This window comes from Stegodyphus dumicola, chromosome X1 (genome assembly GCF_044657685.1).
Source record: "Stegodyphus dumicola isolate Sdum_Otavi_A_Nest chromosome X1, ASM4465768v1".
Classification (NCBI taxonomy): Eukaryota; Metazoa; Arthropoda; class Arachnida; order Araneae; family Eresidae; genus Stegodyphus; species Stegodyphus dumicola.
In genome coordinates, this window is record NC_140780.1 from 224,795,231 (window position 1) to 224,808,704 (window position 13,474).

Here is a 13,474-nt window from a genome sequence, read left to right on the forward strand (position 1 = left end):
TTCATCTACACACCAGTCAGTCAATGTTTTCTTTCCCATTTGTTCCCAAGCATACAGACATTTCAGGTTAATCATACCACCAGTACGGTGTAAATTTATGGTGTAAAGCACAAAATAAGCAATGAACTTCCTTACCATGCCGCAATCACGCATTACAACCAACCGCGTCATAATAGGGTGTCCTTAACATTCAACGTAAATTACTCAGGTAATCGTAAATAAAACAGGCACACCAGCGGCCGAGTGGTAAAGTTGCTGAACACTGGTACTTCGGTCCGAGGTTCGAATCCCATGAATGGGCTGGCTGCATGGGTGTTTTCGTGGTTTTCCCCATGTGTAACGTGTATACGAGCCAGTTTCCCGTAGAAAGTCATCCACGCAGGCATCGCTACCCTAAGGCAGATAGCTCTAGTGTGCTTTGCCAGGATTAAATACACCACACCACCACCATAAATGAAACAACTTGGTGATAATCCAAGGGGTACCCTAAAATATAAGACTGCCCCAAATTTTTAATTATTAAATAAGAATTGCATGATGTATTAAAAATAACTCATGCATTCTTCAAATCTTTTTGTAAATTTTTGCCACTATCTTTTTCTCAAGTACGCAGCAGTCTGATTTCGGCTTAAAAAACGTGAGAGAATAATGGAGAAGCACTGCTGCCAAGGTTCATACAAACCTTGGCAAACCTTGGTTCATACAAACCTTGCTTATCTAGGAAATGCATTTCCTCATTGTTCCCTTTAGAAAATTTTAACAAAATTCTCTAATCCTGTGGGAATCTTAACCTCACTTTCTCCCACTGCTGGTTAATTCTACAAGCTCATAATTTAAAACAAGACAAAAAAATATCACAATTAGTTCATAAAAGCCATTGGAACTTGGAATACAACAAAATATGAATGCATATGAAAATGGCAGGGTTGCTTGACTGAATGATTGTTATAAGCATGATTGTCGAAAATGGTATGTGCATGGTTGCCAGAGTTTGGCACATTTTGAAAATTTGGTGACATCTACTAAGGTGGTTATCATAACACGTAAAGTACCTATTTTTAATTGTAAAATGCAGTAAATGTTGTCAAATGTAGTAGCCCTCAATATAACTTAATTTTCTCTCTTTTTGTTAAACCATGTTGTTATACTTTTTTGTGTTACTAAGAATAAATTAAAAAAGGTTATTTTATCAGATTATACAATTTTTGTGTCCATGATATTAAACTTCGTTTTGGAAGGAACCTTTTTTTTAAATGCAGTATTTATTTATGCTGTATTTATCCAACATACTGGATAAGAAAACTGGTTTAAAGGTATTCATAATCTGTTTATCGTTACACTAAGATTTTTCTGTTGGATTGAGGAAATAGCAAGCACAGTTTCTTGAGAGCAATGGTTAGCTGTGTCAGTGGTTTTCTGTTGACATTCCATATCTGTTTAGTTATCTTCTTATTTATAAATATTTTAAGGTAAATCTGAAGCTGTCAATTCTTTTTATTTCTTTGTTGATTCTCCTGTTATCAGGACCGGGTTTAGAAATGTATGTATGGCTGCATGTATGTGTGTATGTATGTGTGTGTATACAATGCATATAGACAAGTACAGACATGCGTATATACTTAACATTCCTGAATCTGGTCCCAATACCAGCAGAATACCAAAAATTTCACTATGTATATATACTATTGCTGATGATATGTCTTAAAGATAAACATAGCGCATTAAAAAGCATGCATAAAAACAGAGTAATGTTATGTATGTCGGAGAATTTATCAGTTTCAATAGTATTCTATTTACTTATGAAAAATATTTTCTTATTGGTGCATACATTTTACATTCTTATCATGAATCAGAAGTTTCTAAATAATATGCTGAAAAGCTGGGAGGAAAAATATGCAAGTAAATACAGTATTATTTGTATCTGTCCTCTAGGGATCTAGAATGTTTTATTATCTGAAGATGAAAGAGTAAACAGTTTCGTAAGAAACATTCTAATTATTTCCGTTGCTGAATAACAATTAATAATATTGCCAGTATAGTGAAGAGAAGATTTACTAGGCATGTATGCTATGATTCAGTCTCAGTTATAGAGTGCTTGTCACTTTCTTATTAGTGCTTCCAGATTTATGATATATTTTGTGATAGCAAATTATAGTAAAGAATAGTGGTTATCACCTGAATATTTTAATGTGAAATAAAATGATATTGAGTAGAAAAATATGAAAACCATTATGTGATAACAAACATGAAATACATACATGAGATAACAAATACTTGCCTTGAAAGAATAAAAATTACTTTAGAAATGTTGAGAACTGAACTGCAGTTGTAACCAAATGCAGAGAAATGACAGCTGTTACGTTAGTGCAGTTGAACCTCTCTATCCTAAATACAGTGCTTATTTTATCTGTTTTTACTTTGAATAAAATATATTTATGCATTCTTGGCACAGAAAGTTTTCACATTTTGAATATCACATTCATGTTTTTCTGTCCTTGGCTTCATCACATCTTTTTCCTGCTAGATAAGTGGTTGGATTAATCTTTTTACATCATCACATGGACTGGTACTGATCTTGAATGGACATTTAGCTGTACTGCAGGATATTTCCATATTAGAAGTATGAAAAGTTCTTGAGTCTACCAGTGCAAAAATCTTGATTCCATACTTCGCTGATTTGATCAGCATATATTGCCAGAACCCTCATTGGCCCCGAAATTATTAAGAGTTTCTCGTCGATAGTGAAGTACTAACACAAACTATAGGGATCTTTGCAATTTGAAGTAAATTTTTCAAAGAAATCTCTAATTGCTGCGGTTTTATCAAAGCATTTTCTCTGTGGCTTGTCTAGTAATATACTGCAATACATGCAATATAAAAGAAATAAAAATTGTTTATAGGACATAGTGCTATGAAAAATTTCAATACCTGTATCATCAGAAGCCCAAAGGTCCTTTACGTTGAGGTACAATGACTTGTAAAGGCAACATAAATAAAAAGACATATCACTGCTTTCATCTCGCTCATATCTGTACTTTTTCCATCTCTTTCACATTATAATGTAAAGGTATCTTGGAAATATATAAATTTATACGCTCTACAATCATTGATAATATTATATTATCAATAATATTATATTATCAATAAGAAGAATATTCCAACTACTAAACGGATCAGTTGCATTTCTGTCTTCTCTTACAGGTCCTGTCATATTATGCGACTCTTGCATTTTGCCTGAATTTCACTGAATACGGTACAGAATTTCAGTTTCATGCGCAAAAAAAAGTTGGGACTATTCTACTTTTTTATTGGGGTGGGGTATATGGCTGCGGTCCATACCGTTTTTCCATCCTTTCCAGTAAAATCATCGGAATCATCATCATCTTTAGATTCATCCAGTTCATCATCATCTTCTGTATCTGTGTTCACTAAATATTTCACTGTCAGTATCATCTTCAGTCTTCATCACTTTCAACTATTTTGAATTAATCTCCCAACAGTTGCATATCCAATTCGTAGGGACTAATTCTTTTTGCCTTAATATGCTTAGAAATCGTAAAAAATATAATTTCAAATACTTTAAATTCGCTTGCGAGTATAAGTATTTACTGGTACACTTTAAAAATAAATATTCTGTGAGAAAAACACTTAATGCAGACAGGCACGTCGGGTGCCATATCCCATTTTCAGCAAAATACTGATAAATATTTTTTTTGAAATGCATGTACAATGGAAAACTGGTTCTAAAGGTCAACCACAACTAGAAACTCAGCTACTGAATACGGTACAGAATTTCAGTTTCATGCGCAAATAAAAGTTGGGACTATTCTACTTTTTTATTCGGGTGGGGTATAAGGCTGAGGTCGGACGGCAGCATAAAGGGCATAGATGCATAGTCATAAAGTCATATAATACGGGAGTTCCGTTCACACCTGCGAGAAGGCGTCCGAGTTGTGGCCAATGAGAGAAGCTGAATTTGCGCATGCATGGATGTATCTGTACCTTTCGCGAGTTTTCTTGCACGATTGATTTTCGCATTCGCGCTGCTTGTTTTCATTATTTTGTATCATGGTTTTTTTCAGATTAACACAGTTTTACTGGCTCAACAGAATGCTCTTTTATCTGCCCTTCTTATTAGCCAAGAGGCAACAGAAGAAGGTAAAAAATGGTTTAGAGATATTTTTTTTAAAAGACCAATACTTGGTTGGCATATATTTCTGTGCAAAGCAGTATGGAATATTTCTGCATTGCAGTGTAGTACTCTCTATATACTATAAACATGCACATGCATATTTATATACATAAAACCTTCAATTTTTATATGTAATTTCTTTTAGGATAAATATGATACTCTAAATATGCCTAATTTAAAAAAAAATATTGAGGATATTGAGGATTCAATCAAAAGGAAAGCCTACCAGTGGCCGAGCGATAAAGTCGCTGAACACTGGTAGTTCGGTCTGACGTTCGAATCCCGCAAACGGGCTGGCTGCATGGGCGTTTTCGTGGTTTCCTCACGTGTATACGAGCCAGTTTCCCTTAGAAAGTCCTCCACAAAGGCATTCCTCCCCATAGGCAGATAGCCCTAGTGTGCTTTGCCATAATTAAAAACACCAACACCAATCAAAAGGAAAAAAATTCTGTGCTTAGCGCTCCTTATTCACTGTCATTTTCGATTAATACAGTAATTAGCTGCACTACCAGTATCAACTATTACTAGTATTAATATCCCACAACTGGTAGTCATGACCAGCAACCACAACTAAACCTGTACAATACTATGAAACGCTCACCTAACAGTGTATTTTATGCTCAATCATTAAATGCATTTTGCTGTGTTGCCACCTGTTTGTATGCATCTGTTTCTAATAATTTGCATGTATAAAGCTGTATCCCCGAATTTCATATGCTTTTTCTAAAAAAAAAAAGGGTGTTGTTTACACTCGAGAGAATACAGTACAAAGTAAACACTAACTTTCAGGAATTTTTGTGGATAATTCTGCAAACTGGTATGTTTATATCACATGAGTAATTCAAATTAAACTCTCCTCTGCTTTGAGATGTCATAGATGTAAGTTTCATCCACGTCTATTGTCAGAAGTAATTACTTTTATTGATTTTTCATTTGCTGACAGATTATGACAATTCTTCTGTCACTGGCAGACATACATATTAAAGAACCAAAAAGAGTTTAATTTCAGCATATGCTGTTATTTCTATTTACGACCAATATCTCAAAAGTAATTTCACATTGACAAATTTTAGATACCCAAGTCTTCAAATCATTCAAATGATATTAATAAAGAGTGGATAATAATAACAAATACTATTCATTATGAATAATGTGTGCTATTCAGTTTCATTAAAAGTAAATTCCTTTCATGGAGAACGTAATTAAAAAACGTAGATCAACAGGAGACAAAACTGTCTAGACTGTTGACTGTTGTAATTTTCTCTCTCTCTTTTTTTTTAAATAATATTTTTACTGTTAAAAAAATCAGCAGCTTCCTGATGTTTTAGTAAAATTAATTCATGAAGTTTGTTTGGAAAGAAAATCATCATTTGAAACAAATAGCAATACAATATTTCCAGCTTTTTCAATAAATTTATTCTTAAATACAAAAATAATTAAGCAGGAAGAAAATGATAGTAATAATTTATACAAAAATAATAAACAGAAAGAAAGTAATAATAATAATTTATACAGAAAAAATAAAATTTTTTGCAAGCATGCATTTTTTAAAGAATTTTCATAATAAAATGAAAAATAATGGATGGGATCAATCGTCTACAAGATCATACACAGCATGCATGATCCTGAGCTTAACTTTTGCTTTACAAGTTTCATCCATATTTTTCAATTTATTGTGTAAACTCATTAAAAATGCATGTTATCATCGTAGATTTCTTGCGAGATCAATACATTATTTCATTCGGATACGATTACAACTCATTCGGATATGATGTGCTCCATATTAAAAAAAGTTGTCTTCGATGTAACAGCAAAATCGTCCGCAGAAAGCTGCTTCGTTTCAGCTTCGCTCTGATTAGTCAACGCTTATCCCAAACTCGGTGTAAAGTTAAAAACTTCAAACCTTATGCTGCAAGCCCTAAACCAGATTTTGTGACATAGCACAGATCGGTTGCCTTGACAACGGAGCTCGGCTTTAACCACTTACGCCCTTTATGCCCCCGTCTGAATGCAGCATAATACACCTCACATGTTTTCCTGCAAGTTAAGATATCCAAAGCTTGTAGCAGTGCTTCACACAGAAAATTTTTTGTGACCTTTTTTTCTCTAATGCATTGATGGCCAATCAATGAGGAGCTTGGTCCTTCATTTTTTATGAAAATCAGTTATGTTAGAATCCTGAAATATCATTTTTTGAAAATGGGCACTTGGGCGCATGAGATTTTCAACAAATGCCAAAATTGTGTCATAATACAGAATTCCCATCAGGTAGCGTTAATGAAGCAGAAATACAGGAAGCTTATAAAAATTTGATGGTGAAAAGAATGAAGATCTTAACTCAGTGAGTATAATTAAGATAAAATAGCATGCTGAACGAGTATTAATGTAGAAGTCAAACAACAAAAATCGGAACCATCATCCTCAGCTGCCAAAGCAAAAATGAATGAGATAAGATTTATTGATTAGATAAGAAATCAGTTAAAATTATTGATCAAGCAGTTAAAAAATTCTCATCTCAAAACACCAAAAGGCACACTCTTGTTTTAGGAGATTATAAGAATTCTGTCGTCTTCTTTTCTTTCCATCAATTAGCTATAAAATTGCACGTATTTTACAGATTGAGTCATTCATTCTCCTATCAAAAAAAATTCAGAGTTTCATACTGAAGGATCTCATTCGGATATGAATTCTTGGGGTATTTACAGGATTCCTTGCCAGTGTGGTTTAAGTTACATTGGTCAAACTAAGAGAGCTTTAAAATTTCATGTTAAGGAAGATGAGGCATATGTTAGAAAAACGGAAACATAGAATTCCTCTGTTGCTCAGCATTGTTGGTCCAAAAATCAACTCTTTCAATTTTTCTGCAGCTAAAATTATTCAAAAAACATCTTCCATTGGTGAATTAGAATTTCTAGAGGTGTTTCACATTTAAAAAAAAAAAAATCTTTCTGTTGTTGTTAACAACCTTAATTCGAATCCATCTTTGCCTTCATCCTTTAAGGAAATTATATTTTACTTCTTGTTTCATCAATAGATGGTGCCAGTAGGTTAACTCCTGTCCAGCCAGTCTTGTGTTATCTTCTCTAATCACTATATCTTATCTCATTCATTTGCACTTTGGCAGCTGAGGATGATCGTTTGGTGAAACCATCGAAACTAGTCCTGTAAAAATTTGTGATATAACACTTATTTTTGTTGTTTGACTTCAAAATTAATAGAGTGAGTTTATTTTAAAAGTTCTGTCCTAAAGCACCTGCATTGAATTATTAATCTTGATTACTGCTTTATAGAAAGTTGCCTAGTTCTAAAAACCCTTAACTGGCACCAGACTTAATTAACAGTTTTGTATTTTAGCAAATATACCATAGTGATATTTCTGTCATGTTTAACTAAGCAGTTTTTTTTTTAAATTTTTAAAGGCTTGCATATTTTCATTTAAAAGCTTAAGATTCTTAACTGCTTATGACAATTCATATTTTATATTGTGGCTCTCAAATGAATCAGAAATTAAAATCTTGTGCTGGAAGTAAAAATGTTTTTTTTTTCATTGTGTTGCCATTGCTCACTTTGAAATCTTTGAGTTTCTTAATCAAAAACTCATAAATGCTTTACAAAATGTGAAATGAAAAACAAATTCCAAATTTGGGCTTCCAGATGCCCAAATTTGGGTGGAAACATATGTTATTGAAAATTTGATGGCTGTAGGTACTGTTTTATCACAATGTAAGAAACATATATGTATTTATGCGAGTTCTTCATTATTTAATTTCCACCAGCGGTCGGGTGGTAAAGTCGCTGAATACTGGTAGTTTGGGCGGAGGTTCGAATCCCACGAACGGGCTGGCTGCATGGGCGTTTTCGTGGTTTTCCCCATATGTAACGTGTATACGAGCCAGTTTCCCTTAGAAAGTCCTCCACGACGGCATCCCTCCCCTCAGGCAGATAGCCCTCGAGGCCATAATCACATGCACTCGCACACACTTTCATTATTTAATTTCTTTAAATATAATACAGGACGATAATATTTGGTACCAGCAATTTGAAAAGTGAAACCCCAAAATGAAATTAATAGCCCTGGGCTTATGCCCTTTGGGCTAAAAATGTGTTTATTTACATCAAAAGCAACTTGTATTCCAGTAAGTATTCAAACAAAATAGCAATTTGTGTTTTCTTATACAGGTTGAGTTTGTCTGCTATGCACAAAACCTAGTGCTTCCTAGCTCCATTTGTTTGGTGGGTCTCCCACTTTGTGTATAAAGTCTTAACAGCCCGTTAATAGAGCTCAGGTGTAACTCTTTAGTATTGAGAATGCCTAAAGTAGTCAGCGTTATCAGAAGTTCAAAGTCAGTAAGCCTGTTCCTTCGAATAAACATATTTGAGGATGCCCCTCAATGAGTACAGCGATCTTGACAACAGTAAAAGCCTCTCTGAAGGTATAACCTTCAGGTCTGTCTCTTTTGGCTGTATTCAGCTCCATCCTTTGGGATTGCCTTTTTTTGCCTCCCAGGCACGTTTCTTTGTTGTGCTCTGGGTATTCTCTTTTTGAAATTGATTTTATTTAGAGGGGCAGTTATGCTTTTAATAGCTTCCTGTCCTTCTCCATATGTTGATTGAGTGAGTAACTTGAGTAGAGGTTAATTCTACTTTACTCAGTGAAGGATTCATTTCTGCTCCTTCGATTAATTTCCTCTGGATTTCCTTGTTTTGAGAAGAATGTTCTACCTCAGAGGTTTTGCCTGCAAAAGCAGAATTTCTAGTTATATTGTCATTTTCTGTCGTATATTAACTAGAAAAGAAAGTTCAGAATGAAGAAGGTCCATCCAGTTTTGCGGGTTGCAAAATACTCTAGAAGTTGTCAGGCATTCTAGAGGGTCTGTTAAGACACTATAACCACAGTGTCATTCACCTGAGGCACATGTCACATAACATCAGGGTTATGGGAGAGGGTTCATGGCTTATTTATTATTCGAAACTCTCCTGTCAGATAATACAGTACATCTGGTAGCTCCTTAAGCCCCAGGAATTTGTATTATAGAAAAAATAGAAACAGAAGAATATGCATTCTGTAAGTTTCTAAAATACTAACAACTTGTGATCAAATTACTTAATACTTCCAAGTCGTCCCATCATTCTGTATGATGTTAAATAAACATTTCTCCATTGAGAGAACTAAGTTTTGTAATAACTCTGGTTCCACATTGTACCATGCACTCTCGATGGCTGCTTTTCAAAACATTCACATAAGAAAACTGCCTTCTATTCTCATAAATTGTCTAAGACACAATGCCCCACACATTCTCAATTGGGTTAAAATCGGGGTTTATTTGCAGCCACTCGAATAATGACATTTTCCATGTCCAAGCAATTTTTTGTAGCATGAGAAGTATGAATTGGGAGCATTGTCATGCTGGTACCCTCAATTCTGTCCTCCAGTGTTTTCTGCAAATGGCATAAAATGGTCCCTTAGTGTTTCTGTGTGTTTTAAGATGAATCTTGCCCACGATCTGGAAAGGTGAAACCCTTTTGCCCTTTGAAACTGAAAGCTACCCATAACATAACAGATTCACCTTCATTGTTCCAACTGAAATAACTCCAAGGCTATTTTTGTAAGGTATGCCAGCTATATAAATACCCATCAGAACAATTCCGATTCGTCACTGACCATTTTTTTCATCGCTGGAAAGTACAGAGATCCACTTACCACCATATGCCATGTAGCTGCAGGCTCATTGCAGTCTCATTCATTTTTGAAGCTTTAAGAGTGTAACAATCAAGCCATTTTACTTGAATCATATAACCAAATTCCTTGATTTACCTTGAACAGTGTTTTTGGATATTTGCAATCCTTAAGCTCTTCTAATGTGGCGAAACGACTATTTCTGTGTCGGACCCATTCTTTGTATTGACTTATCGCTGCAACTACCCATGACTTTGGGTCTTCTTGAATGTGGTTTTGGCTGATGTGGTGTCCTAAGAGACATAAGTCCCAAAATCAATTAGAAGTTCCAAATTTTCTTTAAAAGAACTACTGTGCAATTTAAAATTCAGAATTCTATTAATTTTAGCATCAGAAAGATGCGTAGCTTTAGGCATACTTAAAATGAAGTTCAAATGATCTTTTTTCTCTGTTAAATTGGAGGTTTGAATGAGGGCATTTTCATATAAAAGGCTCTAGTTCCCCATCATGATTCTTGCTAACCAATTTGCATAAAATTACATTTGTCTATAAATTTTTGGAATGTGCATTTTTTCTATTTTATTTTTTTTAGAAGACAAATTGATATATTTGTTAAATATTTGCTCAAATGCGAGACACATGTATTGTAAATAAACATTTTAATTGGGTAATTTTGTATATTTTTATTTTTCTTAAATATGTCTATAAACTTTTGGGACAGAGTATATTCATTCATGTTTTTGCTTAGAGAAGCAAGTATTTTCGGGCTTGCAAAACGACATTCTGAAAATTAGAAAAAATCACAAAAACTGTGTTCATCACCTAATATGATCACTTTTAAGTATTTTTTTAATCTGCTTTTATGACAGCCTTTTATGTCTTAATTTTTTATTATTATGTATTTAGCTAAGCAAATTCATGTATATATATATATATATTTATGTATTTTCAGAAATTGAGTAAGTTCAGTTTTTAATGAACTTCCTTCTGCCTTAAGCTGAAAGAAAATTTTTAGAATACTGTTCAGAATATGTTGACAAGCTTAAAATGTGCTTCTGTGCTTTATAGCTAATGATAATTTTCTATGAGGTAAAAATATCTGGAACAGTATATTTCAAGATTACTTAAAAAATATAATATAAATAAAATGTCAGTATTTAATTTATTTACTTAATATTCATGAAATAGTTCTTTTAGAATTTTGTGTGTTTATTAAATTAGCATTTCATGCATGTAAAAGTTGTGAAAGTATAGCCGAGCCTCTCAAGGCGAACTCTTCCCTGAGATGATTACCTTTGAAAATGTGCAATATTTTTTCAAACATTAACGAACATCTCTAAGGCAACCACCTCCATGCAAAGTCAGAATCGTCTTCAACCTTGAGTAGCTCATCTTAGAGTTTATTGTATTCTAAAACTGGCAAAACAAATTCTACAATTGCATTATGCATGTTTAACATTATCTAATGACAAAAAACATCTTCATAAAAATGCAGTGCTTGCTTTTTTCTGCAGCTAGTAGAAATTTGACATCATTCAATATCCATCATTCAGTACAAAACATTTTCATAAATTGCAGTGCTTGCTTTTTTCTGCAGCTAGTAGAAATCTGACATCATTCAGTATCCATTTCATTTGCAATAACCTAATGGAACTTACTGGGTCTGCCATGAACTTAAAATTTATTATTGTGCAATAATTATAAAGAGAAATTATATGGAATTACAGTGGACACATTTTTAGGATTTTCTATCACATTATTTGAACTGTATATATGCAGAACCTTCATCTGATTACAAAAAAGCAAAAACTATCACATACATATGTTAAAACAATTTTGGAAACTTGTTAGCAGCTCAACTTAAAAGTACTGGGAATTGAAAAGCTGACCCGTGTTCAGATCCCAACTTGCATGGAAGTTAATGCGTTTTTTCCCATGTGTAACATGGATATGAACCATTTCTCCGTAACCCTGTGAGTGGTGTGGATTTTAGGATCTGTCATGAAGACTTTATATAAACAGCATTTATTAGCTAAATTTGCATAATTAATTATTTTAGTTTCTAATTTGATAAACTTACTTTCATTAAGATGACATTTACATTATTAAAGGAAGTAAGAAAGCAAAATATCTTAAAATATAAGCTAATATATATAAAGTGACAAAAAACCTGATGGCTGAATAAAGCCAGTATTGTCACTCGGAGTGCTAAAAAGCCTCCCTTTTAAGTTATCTGCCCACCTTATCCAGATATGCATTGCCATATTTAAAATAATCCAGTCCATTGCAATATTTAAAAACTAAAGAAAGAAATTGTATAGTTTAAAAATCTTAAGGTTTTATTTGGAGTACTGTTAATGAAATTAAAAAAATGTTTTGAAACTTATGAATTTCTACCTGCTAGCTGTTTGTTATTGTGCCCAGTGCTTAATTTCTAAAATTAGAAGTGCAGGAGCCCTGTGGAATGCTGTCAGAAATTAATTAATTAATTAATTAATAATTCAGATGTTAGTTAAAGTTGAATGTAAACCATAAATAAAATTAATAAATTCATAAGTTAATGATAATAGTTATAAGAAAATAAAATTGCCAACCTCATCTTATTTGGGGCTGTGGCTAGAATTACAGTTTCTTAAGAATTAAAAGAAATTATGGCTAAATTTAAACCATGAATAAATGGTATGATACTGTTTCAGAAAATGATAGCAACCATTCTTTTTCCTGCATGCTAGTAAAAAAGGTAAAACATGTTAAAGTATCCACTAATTTGAATAATACCAGAGTAGGAAGTTTGATTATATAGTCCTTTCGTCTTTCCAAGTGATGCTTCACCCAATCTTCCTTCTCTCTTGTCACTTGCATATGAATGTCTTTTCCACAGTTTCAATACTGTTCTCCTAATCCCAGTCCCATATGCAAGGGGAAGGCAAAATGGAGGTTTATCTCTGTCTCTGTTTATCTTTTTTACTCCTTAGCTCTTTCATATTTTAGCTCATGTCCATTTTCACATCGCTAGCTTATCTACAAATTTTAGTATAACTAGTTAACTATATTTACAATTATTAGTAAATTTTTTTAAAATGGATTTTTGATTCATGAATGTTAGTGTCTCACTTAGCTTCTTTTCTTTTTTAAGGAACTTTTAATTTAGATATTAATTTATTTATATATTGCGCATAGTTTTAGATAATATGCAGTGATAAAAAAGTATCTTCTCCCTACAATAGTAAAATCCTTTGGAAAGGGGGGGAAATTACGTATTTTCATGTGAAGTAACTTCTTAACCAAGCGACTCACTATTTTAATAATGTGAAGACGAGTAAAATTTCAGTACAGAGCACTCCATCAAGATAACCTTTCTGCTAGTCTGATAGTTTTCATGTGATTAATTAAAACTCAAAAAAGGTAGCCAGCCCAATCAGAAAATATGGTATTTTAATTAAAGTTCAGTTTGAAATTAAATATTGAACCAGATCCTCATTCGTCTTCTCAATTATTATATTATTTTTTTATTCTTGAAATATGAATGATAAAACTTTGTCTGTTCAGGGTACTTTGAGTAATATCTAGAACAAGGTTCGCCGAAACTTTGATAATGAGCTTCT

General features: G+C 33.1%; 1 protein-coding gene across 2 annotated transcripts in view; it reads left to right on the plus strand.

Annotated features, from left to right (window-relative positions):
• kibra (WW and C2 domain containing protein kibra) overlaps window positions 1-13,474 on the plus strand; it is a 186,296-nt gene that overhangs the window by 17,373 nt on the left and 155,449 nt on the right. The gene's annotated exons all lie outside the window — the stretch shown is intronic.